The sequence below is a fragment of the Dasypus novemcinctus genome, chromosome 15, assembly GCF_030445035.2.
Source record: "Dasypus novemcinctus isolate mDasNov1 chromosome 15, mDasNov1.1.hap2, whole genome shotgun sequence".
Taxonomy (NCBI): domain Eukaryota; kingdom Metazoa; phylum Chordata; class Mammalia; order Cingulata; family Dasypodidae; genus Dasypus; species Dasypus novemcinctus.
In genome coordinates, this window is record NC_080687.1 from 9,145,145 (window position 1) to 9,155,852 (window position 10,708).

Sequence of the window (10,708 nt, forward strand, 5' to 3'; positions counted from 1 at the left end):
GCGTCCGAAGCCGGCCAGCAGGGCCGCACGGCGGGGCTCGGCGTCGCGGGCCCTGGGCCAACGGTGCCCTGTGGAAGGGCTGGGGTCGGGGGTTCTACAACTGGTTGAGGAAATCTGCCTTTGGGCTGGCTGGGACTTCCCTTGCAGCTCCAAACAGTTCATATTTGGGTTTTTTTTAAAAAATTGACTTCTTGAAACAATCAAATACTCACTAAGTTGGGCACCGTTACAGACACCGGCAATACGTGACACAGATGCTGTCCCTGCTTGCTGTGAGCCCAGTGTTGGAAGGAGGCCCAGGGGTCATTTCTTCTTCTTTATTTATTTTTAAATTAGAGAACGTGTAGGCTTATACAAAAATCATGCATACAATACAGAGTTCCTATTTACCACCCTCTTATTATCGTCTTGCATTACTGGTTCGTGGTTTATATTGTACAGTCCTGGTTTTTTTTTTGTAATTTTTATTCTAGTAACATACACACAACATAAAATTTCCCCTTCTAACCACGTTCAGATCTGTAACTCAGTGCTGTTAATTAAGTTCCCAGCGTCCTGCTAGCATGACCACCAACCATGACCAACATAGAGACGCTGTGCGATTTAAGCACCGTCGCCTCATTGCCTGGCCCGGTACCCGGTATTCTAGATCCTGCCTCTCTAAGTTTGCTCTTTCTAATTATGTCATATCAGTGAGGTCATACAATAGTTCTCATTTGTATCTGACTTCCCTCCCTCAACCATGGGGTCGTGTCTCTCAGAACTTCATTCCTTTTTACAGCTGAAAAATAGTGCCCTATACTGGAGACCATGCCTTACTTGTCCTCTCCAGGAGCAGCTCCTTCAATGACAGGGCGCTGAGGGCACGCCGCACGGAAGCACGGGAGTCGCTATGGGAACACGGAAAAGAGGGAGTCCAGCCGGCCTGCCGAGGTGGGGCTGGGAAGTGCGCGCTGGGTCCCGAGGGCCTCGGCCTTCTCCAGGAGACGTGAGCTCTCTAGACAGAGCTGAAGGTGGGGGCCCAAGGGCTCTGCATGTGCTTTGTTGTAGCTGTAACTGGACATGAGGCGGACAGGGACCCGTGCACCGCAGCAAAGCAATGGATTTGTCCCCTGGGAAGATTGTGGGGTGTGTGGGGCCGTTGTGGAGGAGGCAAGACCGGGAGGCGGGGACCTCTGAGCCAGGGGTTGGCGTGAGCCTCATGGGAATGGAGGGATGGATGCGAGATGGAGTCAGGAGGCGGGAATAGTGGGGTCGTGTTGGCCGATGGGCTGTAGGGGGTGGGCAAGTTGGAAGAGCCAGGGTGACGTGTAGATCTCAGGTGACCCGCTGAACAGAGTAGCCATTAACCTGGAGAAGAACCACAAGGCAAGAGCAGGTTCAGGGCTGGGGAGGGGTAAGTGCCAAACAGATTGGGGGTTTGCCGGGGTTTGGGCGACTGGAAGGTGTGAAAGCAGGGATGTCCAGCAGGAGGCCGAGCACACCTGCCGGGGTATCAGGAAACCAGCGGGGGCGGGGACACAGCCTCGGGGCTGGGCAGCACCTGGCAGCTGCACAAGATGAAACTGCCCAGGGGACTGTGTGCCGGGAGAGGAAGCCATCCTGGGCACGATCCTGGGAAAACGTCAAAGTTTGGGGAGCAGTTTGGATAAGAGTTGTTAGCAAAGGAGACCGAGAACATTCAGGTTTGAGGAACAAGGGCAAGCAGGAGCAGCAGGAAACACTGGGGGGGAGTGGGTTCGGGAGAGGAGAGCCGGCAGGTACCAAATGCCATTGGAGGTCATGGGTGAGAAGGGCCTTTGGGAGGCCACTGGGGGTTCAGGTACGATGGGTGAGTTGACACCATGTTACACTGTGTGGGTGGAGGAGGACCTGGAGAAGGGGGGGCGCGTAGACTCAGCTGGAGGGTTGTCATAAAGCCAGAAGGCTGAGCTCAGTGCCAGTCCTTCTGCTGCCCTCTTCCCAGCTGGCGCGTCCCTCAGTCGGCTGAGGGCCATGCCCTCTCCCCTACCGCTGGCCGCCCTTCAGCCCACATCAGGGCCACATCTGCGCCTGCTTCTCCGCAGCAGCCGTGCTTGGGAGTGCCACTTAAGTTTCCCCACGCAATCCTCAAAAGGCGATGATCGGCCTCTCCTTTCCTGAAATTCTTGCTAGAGCACCAAGCTTCAAGGCACACATTTTATAAACTTACAGGAAAGTTAAAAGAATGTACCATGAACATATCCTTTGCTCAGATTCACCAATTAACATTTTGCCACTTTGGAATTCTCTCCTCACCTCACCTCACTCACATGCACACCCCGGGAGGTACACAGTGACACTTAACCCGGTCATTAGGAAGGCTGGCTTTGGTAACTGTCCTAGAGGAATGGCAGCCAGAACGATGAATGGAAAAGGCATCTTTCGGCGTTTGTAATTTTGAGAAATTTGTGGCGTGTTGCTTTAAGACCACGTGAGTGTCCTGTTCCCAGCCACCTTTGAGCCTTAGCATTCATGGATGATCTTTGCTTGGATCAACTGTTACTACTTTGGTGGCTGCAAAACGCAGTCCCTTCCTTCACTATGGATTTATCCAATGCGCTACAGTCTGTCGCCATGATTATTGCTTCTGATGACCTCGTGGTCCCACCTTGGGTCAGTGAGAGCCTGTGTGTTTTTGACGTGGCCTCCTTCGTCTGAGCACTTCCTGGCTGTCTGGAACAGCACAATGTTCTAGACTCGCCCGGTACTTTTCTGACCCCCAACCTCGCTGGAATTAGCCTTTTCTCTAAGGATCCCTGACATTGTGCCATGGGGAATAGTACTTAGACAACAAAATACGGATGCTAGTGTGTTTATTGCTATTGGGGTGTCATTGCCTCTAGGCCCTTCAATAATTAAAAAAAAAAAATTAAAGTGATAAAAACTGTTATGGGTTGAGTTGTGACCCCCTCAAAGATATATTTGTCCCCTCAAAAGGTAAGTCCTAATCCTCAGTGCCTCAGAATGTGACCTTAATTGGAAACAGGGTCATTAGAGGTGGAATTGGGCAGATTAAAATGAGGTCACTGTGGACAGGATGGACACTTTATCCAGATATTAAGGAGAAGAGACACAGCAAGGGAAGACGGCATGTGAGAGAGGAGGCAGGGTTGAGCTGTGGCTGCAGCCAAGAGCACACAGGACAGCTGGCCTTCGGAGGGACCTGGCCCCACTCACCCCTCAATGTCAGACTTCCGGCCTCCAGGGCTAGGAGACAGCGGATTCCTGCTGTTTTAAGGCACCCCAGGTGATCTGCCTTGTTAGGACAGAAGCCTAAAGCTTCTGCCAAGCTAAAGCTTATTGCCAGGCTCTGCTAGTAGCACCTCGTGTGGCAGGCACGACTGTCACCATCAACTTAGATCTGAAAAAAGCTAAGTTGGAATGGAGGAAGTCATTACAGTGATTAGAATCCAGGGGGCCCAGAATTCGCTCTGTCCACCAACCTGCGTCTTGAGAGCGGCACCTGCCGGGCACTGTCTCAGCACCCACTGTCCCAGTCTCACCCTGATGTTACAGAGCTAGTGTTGCTGGCACACCCGAGGCTCCGAGCAGGCGAGTGGCCTGTCTTTGGTCATCACCTAGCACGTGATGGAGCCCGACCATGGGTTCAGTCCCATCAGGCCTCAGAGCCCCGCGCCCCCTTCCCACCCACGGGCCGCACGTCATCTGCCCCTTGGCTTGGGACAGGAAGGTCACTGGGAGGTCAGACTCCGACTCTCCCCCCAGGCTTCTTTCACTGCCCTCCAGCTGCTTGCCACCTCCCGGGGTCCCAGGATGGGCGGAGGTTGGGGCAGGCAGTGCACCGGGCTTGGGCGGCCACCGTGGCCACTTGGCCTTGTCCGGATCAGAAACCGCCCGTGGGCCAGGTTTTTGACTGCTACGTGCCGGTGGCAGCAGTGGGGTGGCATCGGTTAGGAGGACGGACTTGGGCACAGAGGGCCACGGTCCCTCTCTCCTGAGGCCAGTCTCTTGGGGAAGCCGGGGGGCTGTGGACTGTAGGGCAGTGAGCACGGGGTCTTAAGTCGGCAGAAGTCACTGTCACGTGTCACTCCATCTCTGCCACGTGGAGGATGCCATTACCGCATCTGAAAAATGCTGGTAATCCTGCTGGCCCTTCGCAGGGTCGGGAGGGTGAGCCGAAACACATGTCGCTTGGCACGTGCCTGATGCGCTGCAGATGCTCAGATTAATGTCACCTGGCTTCATGACCGCTTTAGGAAGGCAGGAGGCACCAGGCAGAGGCAAGAGCGTGGCAATACCCTGAGGAGGAAGCAGGCGCTTGGCAGGTGCTTCCACGCTGGACACCCAAAGCAGGGTGCGTGCACACAGGGAACACCGCTCAGCCTGAAAAGGCGTGACGAGCCGACACACGCGGAAGCACGCATGAACCTCGAGAACGGGATGGACTCGAAAGAGGCGGACACAGGAGGCCACATAGGGTATGACTCCACTTACCTGGAATAATGAGAAAATGCAAATTCAGAGAGATGGAAAGTTGATTGGAGGTTCCCGGGGATGTGGGGGGAGTAGGAGTGGAGAGTTACTGCGTAATGGGAACGGAGTTTTCTGTTTGGGATATTGAAAAGGTTTTGGTAACGAATGGCAGTGACGGCAATAATTACTGCTGGTGAATTGCAAACTTAAAAACAGTGAGAATGGAAAAATGAGGCATACCTCATTTTTTTGCTCTTTGCCTTTTTATTTTATTCTCTTACAAATTGAAGGTTTGAGACAACCCTGCTGGGAACAAGTCTATTGGCGCCGGTTTCCCAACAGCATGTGCTCACTTGGTGTCCCTGTGTCACGTTTTAATTAAGGTGTGTACATTGTTTTTCTGGACACAGTGCTATTGCACACTTAACAGACTACAGTGTAGTGTAAACATAACTTGGATATGCACTGGGGAGCCCAAAAAACACAACTCATTTTATTGGAATATGCGCTTTGTTGCTGTGCTCTGGAATGGAACCGGCGGTATCTCTGCGGTGTGCTCGTGTGCGGTCGCCCCTCGGGCTGAAGTGTGGTTTGCTGACCTGGCGGGGGGCGGCGGCCGTGGTAGGCCTATTCCAAACCGCTGCCCCTGTAATGCGGCGGCTTGCTCGGTCGGTAGAGGTGGGGTCTGGCTGCGGACGAGGGGTCGGTCCAGCTTAGGAGGAGGGGTCGGTCCCACTTGGGACGAGCGGTCGGTCCGGCAGCAGACGAGGGGTCGGTCTCACAGGGGTTGCGCGGTTCGGCTGACGGGGTCGCCCGGCGAAGCCGGCGACGAAGGGGTCGCCCGGAGAAGCAGGCGACGAACTGGGGACAAGGGAGGCCAGGCCCTTGTCGGGGGCTCTCAGGACTGGAGGGCGCACGGCAGAAGAACTACTGCGGAGACAAGGTAAACACGCAAGTCCAACTTTATTGAGGGAGAGGCAACAGTTTTATAGGGGCTGGGGAAGGCTGATTGGTTGAAGCCATACCCTGCTCTGATTGGTTGCCGGAGAAAGGTCAGTGGGAGGTGCTGGACGGGGGAGGGGTGGTGGTTAGGGATTGGCTGTTGCTGTTGCTGGGGGAAGGGGCAGGGTTTAGGGATTGGTGGCTGCTGTTGCTGGGGTGGAGGGCAGACTTGAGTTTCCCGCCCACGCCTGGCTGTTGCTGCTGTCGGGGGGAGGGAAGAGGGCAGACTGGATTTTTCCACCCTGCGCCTGCGCAGGGAGAAAGAAGGCATCGTGCGGCGCTATCCGGGAGGAGGGGCGGCCACGGAAGCATGGCTGCCGAGAAGGGGAGACCCGAGGGCACTCTGCGCCCATGCCGAGCTTCCTTCAGGGGTGGCGGTGGGCCCAACCAACCACCCTATTATGGGGGCAGCGGAATTAGGCCTACCGCGGCCGCCGCCCCCCACCAGGTCAGCAAACCACACTTCAGCCCTAGGGGTGACCGCACTCGTGGATGCTAACAGGACAGAGATTTAAAAAGAAAAAGAAGGGCGGAGAGGACCTGTTGCGACGAGCTGCCTTTGTTGACCTCCTCATCTTCCTAGCAGGTTGTTTTTCTATAACTGAGCCAGGGGCTTTCTCTTTTTAATTGATTCATTCTTAATTAAGCTTCAAGGGGGAAAGCCCTTTGGGGGCTTCCTCCTGCCCCCGGGTCACTCGCTGCTGTCTGAGTGGGAGTGTGGCTGGCTCTGGAGTGGGCAAGGGGCAGAGGTTGGCAAGAGGAGGAGGGGGAGGGGGTGGCCGGCAGCGGGAGGTCCTGGGCCGCCTCTCCGGGTTTTCTCTCCCGCTGCCCGATGGACACCCCGTGCGGATGTCCCGGCATCGTCAACGCCAGTGACCAGGACGTTATCTCCGTCCTCCTGGACCGAGTGACCGGCAGCACCAGCGCCCAGGGGTTTGGGCCAAAGGCCTCGGAGGCACCCACGCCTCACCCAGCAGCCAGCAGGGCCATCTAGAAGTGTAAATCAGAGCGCCTGGCTCTCCCCCAAGCAGCCCCACAGAAAACAAAATGCCAGCCTCCTCTCCCGCTTTGCTGGTCCCAGATTATTATCCGGAGGTCGACGGGTGGGGACAGCAACTGGCGAGCTGGAGAGCTGTATTAGTCAAAGGGGTGCTGATGTGAACACCAGACATCTGCTGAGCATTATAAAGGGTATTTATTTGGGGTAGGAGCTTACAGATACCAGGCCATAAGGCATGTTACTTCCCTCACCAAGGTCTATCTGGAGCAGGATGACTGCCGACGTCTGCGAGGGTTCAGGCTTCCTGGGTTCCTCTGTTTTGTTTTTGTTTTTAAAGATTTATTTGTTCATTTACTTATCGCCCCTTTCCTTCCGCCACCCTGGTTGTCTGTTCTCTGTGTCTATTTTGCTGCATCTTCTTTGTCTGCCTCTGTTGTCAGCGGCATGGGAATCTGTGTTTCTTTTTGTTGTGTTATCTTGTGTCAGCTCTCCGTGTGTGCGGCGCCATTCCTGGGCAGGCTGGACTTACTTCTCGCTGGGCGGCTCTCCTTATGGGGCGCACTCCTTGCGCGTGGGGCTCCCCTACGTGGGGGACACCCCTGTGTGGCAGGGCACTCCTTGTGCGCATCAGCACTGCGCATGAGCCAGCTCCACACGGGTCACGGAGGCCCAGGGTTTGAACCCTGGACCTCCCATGTGGTAGGCGGACGCCCTAACCACTGGGCCGAGTCCGCCGCCAGCTCCTCTGTTTTCTCCACGAGGTCAGCTGTAGACTGTCAGGTGAACGGCTTTGTCTCTTTCTCAGGGCTCCAGCTTAAGTCTTCAGCATCAAACTCAAACATCAAAACTCCAACATCAGAAAACCCTTAACTCTGCCCTTCGCCATGCCTTGTATCTGTGAGTCCCCACCCACCAAGGAGAGGGGACTCAACGCCCTAATCATAACTCAGTCATGCCAGGAATAAGATCAGATTACAAGCATAATCCAAGATTTCTTTTTGGAATTCATCAATAACATCAAACTGCTACAGGAGTCCATGCGAGGACCACTTTAAAAAGGCCTCCCTGGCTGAACTTTGGCCTGCGTCCCCCTCTGCTGGGGAAGCTGAGGCCCCGGGGGGGACAGGCCCTGCAGCCCCTTCCCACCGGGGCGCAGTCTGGGGAAAGTGCCGGGCCCAGCCTTCGGCTGCTCTCAAGATAAAGAGAACCGCAAGGAGCCTGCTGCTCTTTACAGACGCTATTTTTAGATTTCAGGCTTCATAACAACCCTGGAATTTCCTATTTTCTTGCCCTGTTCCTTTTTTTTTTTTTTTTAAGAGGACCAGTCAACTGAAAATCCTGAATATGCTACCCTACCGAGGGCCTCGCCTGCGGGACGAGCCCCACTCACCCGGCCCTGGGAGCTGCGGCCCCGCAGACGCCCTCCCGGGGGTCCGAGGCTCTCGGCCGCGCAGAAGGACCCCGTGTCCTGGGCTGCTTGAGGGAGGGGACGGCCGGCGAGTCAGGCTTTTGTTTTGGGCCTGGCCTTGGGGGGCCACAGGGTGTCAGGGAGCGGTCCCCGCTGGTGGGTGGGACCTCCAAAAAGCACCCCCTCTGCTCCAGCGTGCCTGGGCTTTGCGGGGCACTGCCAGTGGGCGGTGGGTCCCGACAGCCTGACCTGGGCTGTGGGACACAGGCCAAAGGGTGACAAGGACAGAAGGTTGGGGACACTGGGGACCGGGAAAAGGGGAGGCCGAGGGGTGCCCGAAACAGCCGAACAGCGGGTGCCGTGCTGTGGACGCAACCCGGGGGCGCCACCCGTGGCGCTGGGTGGCCCAGGAAGGGCCCGGGGGTGGTGGGGGGGATGGAAGCCAGGGACAGACCCGCGCGGTGGGGCTTTGAAAGGGGCCAGGGCGAGTCTCTGAGTTTGGGGGTCGCCTGGCTCCGGGTGCTCAGGCTGAACCCTGGGGGGCGCATGGCGGGCGGAAAAGGCTGCTCCAGGGGTCCTGGGCTGGGGGGGAGCAGAGACCCGCGCCCAGGGCAGCCCCCTCCACCCTCGCAGAGCTGGGCAAACAAGGACCGCGGCGGGCACGGGGACCCGGGTGGGCGGGATCCTCACCAGCCCTGGCGGCCCCCTCGGAGAAGAATTTTCTGGAGGAGGGCGGGTCTCCGCCGGGACCAGCTGCCTGGAGAGCTGTCTCCTCTGGGAAAGCGGCGCGTGGAGGCTGCCGACAGCGGGGAGAAGCCGGCCCCTGGTGGCCGCGCCGCGCGGTGCCACCGCCTGCAGAGGCCGACAGGGCCGGGCGGCTGGCGGCGCCTCCACCTGCCGTCCCCTCCCTGCGCCAACGCACTCCTTTCCCCCGGGCCCCGAACACCCCCCGGCTCCCCAGGTCCAGCAGCTGACCGGTGCCAACTGGAGGCCAGCAACGTGTGGGGGTAGACGCTCATCTCAGAAGAGAAAAAGGTTAACAGCCGCAGGCCAGGGGGCGAAGCGGTCATTTAACCCGCAGGGCTCACAGCCCTCCTCTGGGGTTGGGGAAGTTCAGGACTAATCTCTTTGCCCCCCGTGGGGGAGGGTGGGTATTTCCTTTTTTTTCCCCAAAGATTTATTTTTTATTTATTTCTCTCCCCTTCTGCACCCCAGTTGTCGGCTCTCTGTGTCCCTCCACTGTGTGTTCTTCTGTGTCTGCTTCTATCCTTATCAGCAGCACCGGGAATCTGTGTCTCTTCTTGTCGCATCGTCTTGCTGTGTCAGCTCTCTGTGTGTATGGTGCCAATCCTGGGTGGGCTGAACTTTTTTCACACTGGGCGGCTCTCCTTACGGGGTGCACTCCTTGCTCATGGGGTTCCCCTATGCAGGGGACACCCCTGCGTGGCAGGGCACTCCTTGTGCTCATCAGCACTGCTCATGGGCCAGCTGCACACAGGTCAAGGAGGCCCTGGGTTTGAACCCTGGACCTCCCATGTCATAGGCGGATGCCCTATCTGTTGGGCCAAATCCACTTCCCAGTATTTGCTTTTTTTTTAAAGAGTTATTTATTTCTCTTCCCTCCCCAATCCCCCGCCCCAGTTGTCTGTTCTCTGTGTCCATTTGCTGCATGTTCTGTCTGCTTCTGCTGTTTTCAGTGGCACAGGAATTTGTGTCTCTTTTTGTTGCGTCATCTTGTTGTGTCAGCTCTCCGTGTGTGTGGCGCCATTCCTGGGCAGGCTGCACTTTCTTTCATGCTCGGCGGCTCTCCTTACGGGGCGCACTCCTTGCATGTGGGGCTCCCCTATGCGGGGGACACCCCTGCATGGCATGGCACTCCTTGTGTGTATCAGCACTGCACATGGGTCATCTCCACATGGGTCAAGGAGGCCTGGGGTTTGAACCACGAACCTCCCATGGGGTAGACGGATGGCCTATCCATTGGGCCAAATCCGCTTCCTGGTATTTGCTTTTTGATAACTGATATCTAATGGGGAAGCATGCACGGCCCCACTTTGGGAACGTTTTATCAATGTCTAGTCTTCTGATGGGAATCCACTTTTCTGGGGTGGGACCTGAGGCTGACCTGGGCCCTGAGGGCTTCGTGGCCTTGGAAAGCATTGAATTGGCTTCAGGATTCAGACCGAGCTTGTTACTGTCCTCCTTTTGTTCTGCACACGTTAAACACCTTCCACCACAAAGGGTGCCCAGGGCACGCCTGAGGCCTGCCTGAGCCTCTTGTCTCTGCAAAGGAATGTCTGCGAACACGGCCACCCGGCGCCTGTGGAGAAGTCCCACCTGCTCCCCCACGGAGCCTCGCCAGGGTCATCCCCTAGGGCGCGGGGGACAGTGTGGGCTTTGGCTCAGGCAGCCTCTGTCCAGCTCTCGGCTTTTCCTCCAGCAAGTGGACCGTGGTCACTTCCTTTGCCTAAGTGATGCCCACAGCATAAGGCCCATGGGAGAGTTGGCTGGAGTTTAGCGAATGAGTCCAGTATCGTGAATGACGACCAGTCTTTACCAACGACGGCTGATCACTGTCGGTTCTGTGCCAGCACAGGAGGATTTGACTTCTGTTGGTGGAAAAACCTAGCACCATTTCTTAGCTGGATTATGTGGTTTGTGTCCTCTTTTCTAGGGTGACACTTTTATCCAACTCTGCTCCAAGATTGTGACCACTTCTGGATGGTTGGAGCCTTATTCCAGGCCTGTGTCCCCCGCCCCTGCCCCCATCTAACTTGTGTCTCTGCCCCTTCCCTAAGGCAGCAGTCTCCAAATTCTTCTGATTATGCTCCTCTATCAAAATT

At 56.6% G+C, this 10,708-nt stretch overlaps 1 long non-coding RNA gene across 1 annotated transcript; it reads right to left on the reverse strand.

The window, feature by feature from the left end:
• Window positions 1-303: 303 nt before the first annotated feature.
• On the reverse strand, window positions 304-8,633 carry LOC111760643 (uncharacterized). Its single transcript, XR_002794274.3, has 2 exons — window positions 8,556-8,633; window positions 304-4,476 (listed from the first exon to the last, which is right to left on the reverse strand). It is a non-coding gene; the product is annotated as an uncharacterized lncRNA (long non-coding RNA).
• Window positions 8,634-10,708: the final 2,075 nt, after the last annotated feature.